This window comes from Notolepis coatsorum (assembly GCF_963971535.1).
Source record: "Notolepis coatsorum genome assembly, chromosome: 8".
Lineage (NCBI taxonomy): Eukaryota > Metazoa > Chordata > Actinopteri > Aulopiformes > Paralepididae > Notolepis > Notolepis coatsorum.
The window spans coordinates 137,947,604-137,961,999 of NC_140172.1; positions in this window are offsets into that span (position 1 = coordinate 137,947,604).

Below are 14,396 nucleotides of genomic sequence, written 5' to 3' on the forward strand. Positions count from 1 at the left end.
CTGGTCAAATAACAATGTGTTCTTAGTCAGCTAGCCTGGTCAAATAACAATGTCTTCTTAGTCAGCTAGCCTGGTTAAATAACAACGTGTTCTTAGTCAACTAGCTGGTTAAATAACAACGTATTCTTAGTCAGCTAGCCTGGTTAAATAACGTGTTCTTAGTCTACCAGCCTGGTCAAATAACAACGTGTTCTTAGTCAGCTAGCCTGGTTAAATAACAATGTGTTCTTAGTCAACTAGCTGGTTAAATAACAATGTGTTCTTAGTCAACTAGCTGGTTAAATAACAACGTGTTCTTAGTCAACTAGCCTGGTTAAATAACAATGTGTTCTTAGTCTACTAGCTGGTTAAATAACAACGTGTTCTTAGTCAACTAGCCTGGTTAAATAACAACGTGTTCTTAGTCAGAGCTGGTTAAATAACAATGTGTTCTTAGTCAGCTAGCCTGGTCAAATAACAATGTGTTCTTAGTCAACTAGCCTGGTTAAATAACAATGTGTTCTTAGTCTACTAGCTGGTTAAATAACAACGTGTTCTTAGTCAGCTAGCCTGGTTAAATAACAACGTGTTCTTAGTCAGCTAGCTGGTTAAATAACAATGTGTTCTTAGTCAGCTAGCCTGGTTAAATAACAATGTGTTCTTAGTCAGCTAGCCTGGTTAAATAACAATGTGTTCTTAGTCAGCTAGCCTGGTTAAATAACAATGTGTTCTTAGTCAGCTAGCCTGGTTAAATAACAATGTGTTCTTAGTCAGCTAGCCTGGTTAAATAACAACGTGTTCTTAGTCAGCTAGCCTGGTTAAATAACAATGTGTTCTTAGTCAGCTAGCCTGTTCAAATAACAATGTGTTCTTCTTAGTCAGCTAGCTGGTTAAATAACAATGTCTTCTTAGTCAACTAGCTGGTTAAATAACAATGTCTTCTTAGTCAGCTAGCCTGGTTAAATAACAACGTGTTCTTAGTCAGCTAGCCTGGTTAGGGATCATCCCTATGTTCCCGGGTCCTATGTTCCCCGCTTTGATTTTTTTTTTTTTATTTATTTTTTTAACTTTGACCAGTCACCTGGTTCTTTTAGCGTTTATCGCTTTTTCTTCGCATTCATACTTGGTCAAGTTCGACCGACAGAAGCAGGCTGAAAGGGTTCAGATGGGGGGAAAGACACTCTGGGAAAGGCACGGCTGCCGTCCGGGATTCGAACGCGCTCAGCCCCAGATCCGCGCGAGCGCGGTTGTCCACGGCGCTGAAATAGCACTCGCGGTACGTGGTGAGCTACTGGAGCTCCCCTCCCCGCTTTGATTGATTAATAGATTGAACATTGTTTCGAACGGTTAAGCTTAGGCCCTCTTTCGAACTGGTTAAGGTTAGAGTTTGGAATCAGGGCTGGTGGTCTAAAATTTTCAATCAATCAATCAATCAAAGCGGGGAACATAGAACCCGGGGAACATAGGACCCGGGGAACATAGACATGCTCCCCCTCGTTAAATAACAATGTGTTCTTAGTCAGCTAGCCTGGTCAAATAACAATGTGTTCTTAGTCAGCTAGCCTGGTTAAATAACAATGTGTTCTTAGTCAGCTAGCCTGGTTAAATAACAATGTGTTCAGTGTACAGTTGTACAATGTACAGTTTCTACGTCAAATGTATATACTCCCTTTTCTTGACTCCTTCTGTATCACAAACTACTGTATTTGCAAATCTGGTATGTCATAAATGTATAGATGTAGCAGTACTGACTATCTGTATGTCATGTATGTCATATATGTCCTGATGAATTGAAAATGGGGGACCCTGATGTAAACAAGACGAAAGTCTTTCTCTGGTCTGCATCCCCTTAACAATTGTGTGTATTGAGCTGTACTGTATTGTACCCATTCTGCAATCTGTTAATAAAGTTTTCAATCAATCAATCAATTCTTAGTCAGCTAGCCTGGTTGCGTGTTGCTTTTTAACAGCGGAGCAGTGCAAGAATGTGACAATGTGACCATGTGACCGCGGCAGCGCGAGAGAGCGGCAGTGCGGAAATAGGCTGTCTATTGCCATTCTCTAAGACAAACGCTAACCTTAACCAGCTCCTTAACAGCGCCTAAACTTAACCGTTCTAACCTTAACCAACTCCGAAACAATGCCTAACCTTAACCTTAACCTTAACCATGCCTAACCTTAACCTTAACCATAGAAAGAATATTGCCATTCTCTAAGACAAACTCTAACCTTAACCAGCTCCTTAACAGCGCCTAAACTTAACCGTTCTAACCTTAACCAACTCCGAAACAATGCCTAACCTTAACCTTAACCATGCCTAACCTTAACCGGCGAAAGAATACACGTTAAAATTTTTTTTTATGGGATTCGAACTAGTCACCAACGGACCGCAGGACCGCTGCGCTGCCAGGTGAGCTGAGCTTCGAATGAAAATCATGGCGGATTAGGGCTACATAATGCCGCAAGCTCTGCCGCTCCGCTCTGCGGTTGCCGCGCCTGCCGCGGGGCGTGTCGCAGCCAATCAGGGAAAACGCGGAAGCAACGGCAGCACTGCTCCGCTGTTAATAAGCAATAGGCAGCCTGCGTAAATAACTGTGTTCTTAGTCAGCTAGCCTGGTTAAATAACAATGTGTTCTTAGTCAGCTAGCCTGGTTAAATAACAATGTGTTCTTAGTCAGCTAGCCTGGTTAAATAACTGTGTTCTTAGTCAGCTAGCCTGGTTAAATAACGTGTTCTTACATTTACATTTAGTCATTTAGCTGACGCTTTTATCCAAAGTGACTTACAAGTTCTGTACGACAAGTCATCAGGAAGGGTACACCGTACAACTATCAGCTGAGTAACGATGTTCATCAAAGTGTTGAGTGCTACAGTGAAGGTTAGTTTATTAGGACAAGTGCATGATAGTAAGGTTAGTTAGGGTTAGATAAAAAAAAAAAAAAAAAAACTTTTATTTCAGATAATGGTTGAAGAAGTGCGTCTTTAGTCGACGGCGAAAGATTGGACGGGTCAACTAGCCTGGTTAAATAACGTTAGGTTATGACTATAACCAAGTTCTGTTAATTAGGGGTGACGCTTGGCATCACTACTGCACTATCTCGCGTACGTGCACGCGTACTGAATAAACCACAAATGTACCTCTAATACCAGTATTAGTCTGACCACACCCCTCATCAGCTTACCTTCATAAGCAGGTGTGTGGTCACCTGCTCTCCTCCTTCCCAAGCTTTCACCACAAGGTGAGGTCAAGGGCTGCAGCGGCCGTCTGATGCCAAGCGTCACCCCTAATTAACAGAACTTGGTTATAGTCATAACCTAACGTTCTGTTTCATTAGGGGCTCTGCTTGGCATCACTACTGCACAAAGGGAGGCCAAGCGGAGCCGCTGGCTGACAAATACACCCCGCTGACAGCCCCCCAAAACCATCAGAACAGGGAGGGCCGAGCCCCCCCGACCCCCCCTAATGGAGGGTATCCCCCCTATTAGAGGCTTCACGGGAAGGCGACGGACCCGACCGTGCGAAGAGGCACTCAAGCAACTTAACGCACAGGGTGAGCAGACCGTGGCTTGACCCCACGACTACACACACGCACAACCCGCATGCCACCCGGGAACGAACGGAGGAACAACCTCGTTACTGCCCCCAGAATCACGGGGTCAAGGGCAAACCCAACCCTGTGGCAAGGCCGTAGCAGCGGAGCGCGAAGGAAGACCCAGACCCACCAAAAGGACTGGACTCCCTGGAATGGGGGCCCGGAGAAGTCCATGATGCCAGCATCAAGACCCCACCAGGTGGGCACGTAGTGCCCCGCCCCCCACATCGCCAGCGTATTCGGACAAAGGCCCCCCAGTTACTGCACCTGGTAATCCCAGGCGGTATCCCAAGTACTAACCAGGCCAGAACCTGCTTAGCTTCCGAGATCGGACGAGATCAGGCGTGTTCAGGTCGGTATGGCCGTAAACCGAGCGGGCCCCGTCCCCCCAACAGTACACCGCCTGGCACACTAACCCTGCAGAACAGACAGTCAGCATGGCCGTAAGCACACAAAAAAGGTTAACCAACGGAAGCAGGCAGCGCACCGGGGAAAAACCAGGCAACAGGCTGTTAACCCTAGCCTGGAGACTGCGGACAAGACAGGCGCCAGAGGGGACAGCTGAACACAGCCGCCCCGGCGGAAGGAGCGTAAGCTGGCGGTGTTGCATGACCAAGCCTCCATTTAAAAACCCCCACCCAGAGGGGTCGAGGCAGAGAAGGCTGACACGATTGGCAGACGTCATGAACGTGCAGGGGCACCCTCAAACGGTGAACCCGGGAGTTGACACTGCTCCAACACACCAGGGAATCAACCACCTCGGTGTTACCCAATGCGGTGGTTGTTCCTATAACCCCTCAAGAAAAAACTCCAAAACACACCTGCGGGTATACACCGGCTATACCGCAGTACAAGTGTTTCAGTTTCCAAAAAGGGTTAACCCGGGTCGCAAACATCACTTCGGACCGGGCCTGGCGGTACGGGAAGCACAGGGTCACCAGAGGAGGTCAAAAAACCACCCCCACAGGCCCCTCTTCGCCATGCGTGAGAGAGGAGCGAAAAATAATGGAGAACCAGCCCCTAAGCACACCGTACCTGGTATTCCCCGGCGGTCTCCCAACCAAGTACTAACCAGGACCAACCTGTGTAGCGGCCGAGATCCGACGAGATCGAGCGCGTACAGAATGGCATGGCTGTAAGCCATGACGACAGTGCTGAGTAAAAACATACCCAACCAGGGTCTCCATAGCGCTTAACCCTGTGACACCCAGACCGACCTGGCATTTTTCCCCCTGAAAAAAGCCCAAGTCCCTCAGGGTACCAGAACAGCAGATCTGCATCCCCGGCGGACAACGGGTTCAACTGATCTGGACCAGCGTGACCAGAACCAGTCCCGTGCCCTAACCACGCCGACATGCCTACTCCAGGAGAAGGGCAGATATGCGTGTTGATCTTAACATGAAAAGAAGGCGCCACCCAGACGTTCGGATGAACCGCGCCTGGTGGCCCACCCCAAGGGCGTGAGACCCCACTACATATGTTCAGATCCATCCCGTCATCATCCCCCAGACATGAACGAGAATCCGTCGACAACCCACCCAGGTCATGGGATGTGGTCGTCGGAAGAGGAAAAACCCCCATCTCAGTTGCTTTATAAAAACGCTGTTTCAACCACAAGCAACCAAGGCGTGCCAGTCAATCGCCTGTTTACAGCGAGCTAGCACTATACGTGCGTCGGGACACACCCCCATCAATGAACAGGCTATTTAGACCTGTCATTGAATCCCCAAGGCGCCCAGGGGAACGACAAGAGGGGTGTGACACTCCCTAACTCCAACACTTCTGGAATAGAAAGAAGGAAGCATCAACAGTATGTATCCCAGTCTACACAGCCGGGGTAAAAAATGTTCACATTTTTACATCCCACCACCCTCCCATAGGAAAGAGACGGGGATCCCCAGAGAGACTTCCCACGCGAGCTGTACAGATTGAAAAGAATATATTGCACCTTGAGCCATGTAAAAAACTGGTTTTAGGGCCTCCGGGGAAGAGGCACTGAACCCATACACACTCAATAAACGAATTGAATCGAATATACATACAATAGAAAAGGACCCTTCTAGAGGGTCCACTCACTTTGACAATCTGAGGAGGAAGGCTCTGTACTCTGATGGAGGCTTCCTCACATGGAAGAAGGAGTCCGAACTCACAGAAGGCCTGAATAGGCGCTTGGTGAGGAGGAGCCCTGACCACCCCCCCTGAAAACAGATCCATCACATGGACCTGAACAGCACACGGAAGTCCTACCAACAGAGACGCGCACGGTGACGTACTCTATGGCGGGGGAATTCCTGCGGTGCACACGCCCAATATACCAGGCCGTGGGACCAGGAACTCCCGCCCCCCCCCCCCCCCCCCCCCCCCGTAACGTGCCGAACCGCCACGTGACGGGAACCTTGAAGGACAGGGGGTGTACCCCTGACCGACAGAACAATGGGGAGAGGAAAGGTTACCAGTTCACCCCTTTACGACCCCACACCCATGATACGACGTAACGACAAAAAGAGAATATGACACAGTCATAGTCAGCTCTATGAAGCGTTTCACAGCTCCACACAGCGCATGAGCTAACCTGCTATCTGATTTTTACTAAGGAAAAACACAGAATAGAGAGGGCTCTAAGAACCCCGGTCCAACATACACATGTGCTTCTGTGGCCAGTACAACCCAGTTGTAGGTCACATGACACACACAACCCATCATCACCTACAAAAAATGGCAAAAACACTCAACAGAGGAACGCCGTTTTTTTCACAATGAGAGAATACATCATTCTTGATTAGTATCGACCACAGGCCTTGCTAAGCACACATGACAGCAACCAAACCAATTTCCCTTTAGGAAATAAGTTTCTCCAGCAGATTTAGCACAACCTCAGCAATCAAGCTAAGAGTTACATCGTATCCCTACCACACAAAAGACACAATTAATGCACAACATGTCTGATAGGAGGTGATAAAGTCCCCAGGGAACCGGGGGGGAAAACACAATCCTCCTATTTTACCCTCAATACGGCCAGTTAAAACAGGAAAACCTGTTAATGTGTGAACACACTGTTCATTGTCATTACAGTCTGAGAAAGAACATTCTTTTACTCACTTGTCACCAAGCATAGCTTCATAGGTTAGTTACCTTAGTTGTGAGTACACGGCCGTGTTACTCACACAACAACCAGATCATTACATCCCGTTTGCATGGAGAAGCTAACTGCCAGTGACAAAAACAGCTCACACATAACCCGCAACGTATCCTAAATGCATTGTAGCAACACACGTTTTGGGAAAAACACCGTTATTCACAATACATTTAGCAAAGTAAAACCAGAAGACGTGTTATGAGGTCTGGTCAACCCCGTTCCTACCCGGAACGCAGATCAGCGAAGTGCAGTCACAAGACACCGTAGAACACAGCCGTCCTGTGTTGTTCGATCCGGGCAGCGTCGCCGCTCCAACCAGTCGCTACAGTCCTCTTTGTTGACGCAATCCCCGTCCAGGCTCAGGGCAGGGTCGACGAACATCCCCTGTCAAGGATGACGTCGTGGTCAAGAGTGTAAAACATGTTAAAATCAAAGCACGTTCAACAGAATAGCATCAAGCTAACGGCTGCTCCAACCGTTCGGGTGCTATTGCTTCTGCTCGCGAGACGCCGATCTAACGACGCACGCGATCAGAAGCGAGCTCACGGCGGCGCGCGAGAAGCTAAGCTACCCCGCGCCAGGCCATGGCCATAGCAGCAAGCTAACGTTACCTAGCGACCACGACATGCTAGCCCCGCAGCTAACAGCTGACTGGCTAATAGTAGGCCTTAAGCAGGCCATGCAGCGATCCAGCAGGCTAACGCAGCAGTTAACAGCTGACCGGCTAACCGTAAGCTATGAACATGTAAACAATGACATAACACTCACCCAGACAGGCCGCCGTTCTGAACCTCTCCTCACTTTTTAAGAGAAAAGAGAAAACAAGATGTCAACACCGCTTCACAACGGTGACATTAGCACATCCGACGGAATCAGCACAGTACCAACTGGCCTGTGTAGCTGACTTTGAACATGAATCTGCCGCTATCGCACATTACATGCACATATCCCCTCGTGAAGGAATACTCTCATTTGGATATGAAAGATGGGGCCTTAACACGGTGACAGAGAGAATCCACTCGTCCAGAACACACAGGGATCACCAGTGTCAATGGTCGCGGCCCACTAGTTAAAACTATAATGGTCTCCAGACCAAGGCCTTCTGTCGCCTAGGTGGCTGAACAAAGGACCCTAGTCTGGGGCCGGTTTCCATAAACTTTGTCAAGTAGCCCCCATAGCACTAACAGACAAGTGGAGCCCGCCAGCAAACACTACTCACCCAACCTGGAACGCACCGCTTCTCACAACAGCGGCATGTCCGACAGTTCAGCTGTGGCCTGACAGGTTTCACCCCAACAAACACAGCAAGGAACTGCAGTTGAGAAGCATGCAGCGGCGTGCTCCCAATACGAAAACCGGTGGAGGGTTTTTAGAATGATCATCATCTTCTAGACACTCCAGTACGAAGACAATATCGCGGTATTTTCTCGAAAATAGTGAGAGAGAAAATAAAGATATGATGTCAACGTATCCTTGTTTCCCAAAGCTGCTCCTAAACCTTTCTTCCATCATGGTGTCAAGTGTGGGGATCTACCGAGGCACTTCTTCCTTGTGGTGAAAGCGAGAAGGAGGAGAGCAGGTGACCACACACCTGCTTATGAAGGTAAGCTGATGAGGGGTGTGGTCAGACTAATACTGGTATTAGAGGTACATTTGTGGTTTATTCAGTACGCGTGCACGTACGCGAGATAGTGCAGTAGTGATGCCAAGCAGAGCCCCTAATGAAACAGAACAATGTGTTCTTAGTCAGCTAGCCTGGTTAAATAACAATGTGTTCTTAGTCAACTAGCCTGGTTAAATAACAATGTGTTCTTAGTCAGCTGATGGAGTGAACCCATTGGTTGGAAGTTAAAGAGGAGGAACAGCTGACTTCCTGCCAGTTGAAACAGTCCCAGGCAAGGCCCCGCCCCTTCAGTTAGCTGACTTCCTGCCAGTTGAAACAGTCCCAGGCAAGGCCCCGCCCCCTCAGTTAGCTGACTTCCTACCAGTTGAAACAGTCCCAGGCAAGGCCCCGCCCCCTCAGTTAGAAACAGTCCTGCGTGATTTTTTTCCATAGCCTATGTGTGCGAAGACGCTCTCTGATTGGCTAGCCGCGTACAGCGAAGACCCTCTCTGATTGGTTTAGCGCCGAAGGGTCTCTTCCGCCTTGTGCATATATTCTCTGCTTCAAAGTGGTTATGCTTTGGCCCTCTTTCGAAGTGGGTTATGCTTAGAGTTAGGGTTAAGGTTAGGGTTAAGGTTAGGCGGAAGAGACCCTTCAGGCGCTAAACCAATCAGAGAGGGTCATCGCTGTACGCGGCTAGCCAATCAGAGAGCGTCTTCGCACACATAGGCTACGGAAAAAAATCACACAACAGTCCCAGGCAAGGCCCCGCCCCCTCAGTTAGCTGACTTCCTGCCAGTTGAAACAGTCCCAGGTAAGGCCCCGCCCCCTCAGTTAGCTGACTTCCTGCCAGTTGAAACAGTCCGCGTCGCGTCTCTACTTTCTGTAGCTCCATTTCTGCAGACCCCTCTCTGATTGGTTGAGCCCATTTCTGCAGACCCCTCTCTGATTAGCCGAGCGCGCGCATGCGCATGAGCCGCGACAAGCTCCTCTAGCTGGAATCGAAACTCTGTTAAGCTCCAGAGAGAGAGGCTGAAAACCCACAGTTCTTGCCCGACGGATGGGAGCCGAATCCCGGATCCGAGTTTTCTGATGAATACCCCCAAAACATGGAGGTTGCGAACGCAATTTATACGCATGGAAGTATTGATTACGCCATAACGAATCATTAAAAAAATATACCGTTAACTGGAATATGTTGTGTGTGCCTTTACACATATGTTGGATTATGTAATTGGTTTGTCATTAAAAACCAATAATAATCGCTCGCATCGCCGGCTTCGCTGACCAGAGCTCTCTCACCAGATTCAAAGTTTTAATTGCAGCCTGGAACATACATGTTTCGGAACCAATGTGTAACTAGACAGTTACAATATAACATTTTTATTAATTAACCCAGTTAATGCCTTAAGAGAGAGAGTCTGGTGGTCAATGTCACTTCGGATTGCTACGGAAATGTTGTGTCTTACTAATAATAACTAATTCCTTGGTCAATAGAAGTCTCTGTGATACTTTCTGAATATGATTTGGGAACATCAAATGGGCAGGGTTATAATAGAAGAAAGACAGTGTAAACAATATAATTAACTCTGAATATAATAATGAGGAAAAAGAAACAGGATACACAACAAGGTGCATGAGATGAGGTTATAATGTAGAACATGATACAGTTACAGTAAGTGGGGAGTGCGTCATGGTACAGTTACAGTAAGTGGGGAGTGTAAACACTAAACAGTGATTCAAACCCCCTCAATGTACAGTTTCTGACAGCTGGGCTGTGTTGAACTTGTCACGTGAAATAACGTTATGTGAATAAACCGTGAAATAACATAACGTTATGTTATATAACGTTACAATGTACAGTTTCTGACAGCTGGCTGTGTTGTGAAATGTGCATAACATTATGAATAAACCGCGAAGTCACGCGAAATAACGTTATACGCGAATCTGGTAGTACATTTCTTTTTATCTTCTTGATATGATAACATTACATCCGCCTTTTGCCGCGTGATGAGCTAAACCAATCAGAGAGGGGCTTTGCTCAACCAATCAGAGAGGGGCTTCGCTCAACCAATCAGAGAGGGGTCTGCAGAAATGGGCTCAACCAATCAGAGAGGGGTCTGCAGAAATGGAGCTACGGAAAGTAGAGACGCAAACAGTCCCAGGCAAGGCCCCGCCCCCTCAGTTAGCTGACTTCCTACCAGTTGAAACAGTCCCAGGCAAGGCCCCGCCCCCTCAGTTAGCTGACTTCCTGCCAGTTGAAACAGTCCCAGGCAAGGCCCCGCCCCCTCAGTTAGCTGACTTCCTGCCAGTTGAAACCATAGATATATATGGTTGAAACAGTCCCGTGTGATTTTTTTCCATAGCCTATGTGTACGAAGACGCTCTCTGATTGGCTAGCCGCGTACAGCGAAGACCCTCTCTGATTGGTTTAGCGCCGAAGGGTCTCTTCCGCCTTGTACATATATTCTCTGCTTCAAAGTGGTTATGCTTTGGCCCTCTTTCGAAGTGGGTTATGCTTAGAGTTAGGGTTAAGGTTAAGGTTAGGCGGAAGAGACCATTCAGGCGCTAAATCAATCAGAGAGGGTCTTCGCTTTACGTGGCTAGCCAATCAGAGAGCGTCTTCGCACACATAGGCTACGGAAAAAAAAATCACACAACAGTCCCAGGCAAGGCCCCGCCCCCTCAGTTAGCTGACTTCCTGCCAGTTGAAACAGTCCCAGGCAAGGCCCCGCCCCCTCAGTTAGCTGACTTCCTGCCAGTTGAAACAGTCCCAGGCAAGGCCCCGCCCCCTCAGTTAGCTGACTTCCTGCCAGTTGAAACAGTCCCAGGCAAGGACCCGCCCCCTCAGCTGATCCCCATGACCCGGTCACCTGCTAGTACACACCTGACTTCACTTTGACGGCACCGGCCATAGTATAAATCTGCCATGATAAATGTCATGGTTCAGTGTGGTTCCACTGTGATCCAATTGACACCAGCGATGGCTTTTACATCATCGTGTGGTCACTGTACCGTGATACCTTTTTTGGAAATACCACCATACTGTGAATGCAGGAGTTTTTCCTCTCAATATGTCAATATGTTGCTGTGAAATTCGCTGACATTAGTTGTCCGATGCAGGTTTTTGATGCTTCTATTTGATCCAATTTGGAAGTTTAAGGCTCTTTTCTTCCTGCCAAATATTTTACTTTTTGGCAGGTAAGGGAACTAATATGGAACAAATGCAAAAATACATCTACACGGTGGACTCAAACTCCCAATAATAATCTCGGCATCTAATCTAATCTCGGCATCAAGGTTTGTGCTAGAATCTTCATGACCTGAGGAAGACTATGGTGATCAAAACGTTGCTACAGTAATCTGAGGAAGACTGTGATGGTCAAAACATTACCACAGTATCTTAGGAAGACTGTGGTGGTCAAAACATTACCACAGTATCTTAGGAAGACTGTGGTGGTCAAAACATTACTACAGTATTTTAGGAAGACTGATGGTCAAAACACATACAAAACTGTATGATAGCATGTACAATAGAGCTGTATACCGTATATATACATTTATCGCATATATATTTTCTTTAATAATATACAATTATAATCCTTCTACTGTATATACCTACTTATACACCTGCATATAACCCATATAACTGTATGATAGCATGTACAATAATGCTGTATATACCATATATATTTATTCTTACTGTACATATATCTATCCACATCTGTCTGTATACCTGCATATAATCCTTTTCACATAGACTGTAGATAGTATATATATCTACATATCCCTTACCTACTCGTTACGCTGCTGGCCAGTCTTTATACCTGTATCACAGTTCATATCAATACTACAACTCTGTACATACATCTGATTAGCACTATTACTCAGTAGTACTAATTTATATACTTTATACCCAGTTTAATCACCTGTATATTGTACTATTGCACTTTACTGTTGACATTTGCCAAACCTCTTTTCATTGTACCGTACTTGTGCTGTATGATGACAATACATTGTAATCTAATCTAATCTAATGTAAACATTGCTACAGTAAAGTATCCAGTGTGTGTCAGTGTTTGTTCACTCAGCACACTGCTGAAGACAGGCTGGACACTATCTTTTAATGAACTAAACTGAATATACCTTAATAATTTTTCTCTGAACCTTAATAATCTTTAATAAAATTATGTTCTTTGTGTTGTGCTTTATTAATCTCTGTGTTGTTGTGGAACTGAAAACAAGGGTAACTGTGGTTGTTTGAATATCTGACATTTCCTATATCGTTAGCCTCATAGCATAATTGCCTAAGTCATTTTTCAAGACTTTCGGAAAAGAAGAAAAAACTAATTTTGGCACAAGTCACATGAGTGAGTTAGGCAGAAAGGGATTCTTAAAATAACAAGGTTCTGATTGGCTGAGGACACAGCCACTAAGTCAGGGTGGTGCAGCAGTGTGAGGAGAGTAGAGTTAGGCAGAAATATCAATTTGGCCAAAAAATTACTTAGGCAATTATGCTATGAGGCTAACGATATGTCTTTGAGGGTTTATGAGGTTGATACTGAGGTATTATTGATACTGAGGCATTATTGATACTGAGGTATTATTGATACTGAGGCATTATTGATACTGAGGCATTATTGATACTGAGGCATTATTGATACTGAGGCATTATTTATACTGAGGTATTATTTTTATTTATTTTTTTATTATCTTTTTCCCCCTCCTTTTTCCGATTTTTTTCTCCCATCCCACTGTTAGTCGTTATGCCAATTCCCAACCCCCTTCCTGGTTGTTGCGCACTTTCCCCTACTGTTGGTCCGAGAGGCCAGAGACTGTCACATGCTTTCCTCCGACGCATGTGCAGCCAGCCGGCAGCCAGCCGGCAGCCAGCCTGGCCGTGCAGATTCTCACTGGGAGAGTGTAACGTGTGGGAGGCCGCACTACCTCTCTCCAGATCCTACCCTCGCTGAGCAGGCGCCCCGACCGAACTGTAGGGGTCGCTGTCCACAACGCCCAGGACCCATCCGCCAGCTTTCCCCACCCCCTAATACTGCCAATTGTATTAGTGTGAACGGCCAGCCAAGCTGGTGACAACGCCGGGAGCTGGATTCAAACACGCGAACCCAGCGTCTCCAGCGTTGGTGACGAACGCAATCTCCGCTACGCCACCTGACCGCGCGATACTGAGGTATTATTGATACTGAGGTATTATTGATACTGAGGTATTATTGATACATTGCTCCCTTTGTAGGGTTTCCCCCTCACGACAGGACTCTTGGTTCACTCAAGTTAACCCTTTCACTGCCACACGACAGCCGGTTAACCCTTTCACTGTGACAATACAGAAGGTTAGCCCCATCCGCTGAGCTAATGATGCTAATGATGGAGCATCGTGTCGGTTGTGTGATAGTAAAGGGTTAACCCAAAAACGACTAACCTTCTTGTAAGTCCCTTTGGGTAAAAGCGTCAGCTAAATGACTAAATGTAAGTTACGTAAATATACATTTAGAGAAAACCCGAGTTGACTTTTAATATGCTGTAAATGAGGAATGTGCTCGATGTTGAAACCAACAGCAGTGGCCTGAGAGGTCAGAGAAGTGGGCTTGTGACTGAAAGGTAGGCAATTCAACCCTCTGCCCTGCAGGTAAGATCAGCGCCGGGGTCAAGTGCATGAAGGGCATCGCTGAAGTGCCTTTGAGCAAGGCAGGTGACCCCATCTGACTCGTGGAGGTGGTGGGACTGTGGCTGTACTGGGTGTGAAGCAGGGCGTCGCTGACACTGTCTCTGTGCTCCACCTGGACTCGGGGCAGATAAAGGGTGAATGTAGAGCAGAGGCTCATGACAGGTTGGGAACAGAGCAGAATCTGTGATGGTGGTCTGGCGCCCTCTGCTGGAACCTTAATATAATAACATTTCTAATGGCTGTAAACGCTCAAGTAAAAGAGTTATGATTGGCTAAGAATAGTCTATGTATCTATGTCCTAAACATCCTTATGTATCTATATCCTAAACATCATTGTCTCTATATCCTAAACATCATTATGTATCTATATCCTAAACATCATAATGTCTCTATATCCTA